Genomic DNA, 443 nt, shown 5'->3' on the forward strand with positions numbered 1-443 from the left:
TTCCCCTGATTCCGAAGCTTCATCTTTTCCTTCCCCGCGGTTGCGGCACCCTGTCTTCTCCATCATTGCTGCTCATTGGCCCCCAGCCTGAGATTCCTCATCTTCTGAGAAGTCGTCCTGGTATTTCCTTCCTACCCCATGGGGCGATCTGCCATTAAAGTCATCTCCCTTCTGGTTTGGATGTACTAATAATTACTGTGTTAGATCCATTATTTCTAAGGGCGCAGCACAGGAGAGAGCCTTCTAGCTCAAACCTGGGCAGGCTTTAGAAGGCAGCTGCTTGGCTTTTTGGAGAAGAGCCATGGCTGAAAGGCGGGAGAGAAGTTAACCATGATGGGCCAAAGGTTTGGGTCTGCGTTAGACCTGCTGCAGCACTGAGCTTCTGTTTTCTGAGACGCTGGGTGGACCTGGACCCAGAGCTCTTAGCAATGACAAGACTGGTG

Source organism: Egretta garzetta, unplaced genomic scaffold (genome assembly GCF_000687185.1).
Source record: "Egretta garzetta isolate BGI_Z169 unplaced genomic scaffold, ASM68718v1 scaffold105, whole genome shotgun sequence".
NCBI classification, from domain to species: domain Eukaryota; kingdom Metazoa; phylum Chordata; class Aves; order Pelecaniformes; family Ardeidae; genus Egretta; species Egretta garzetta.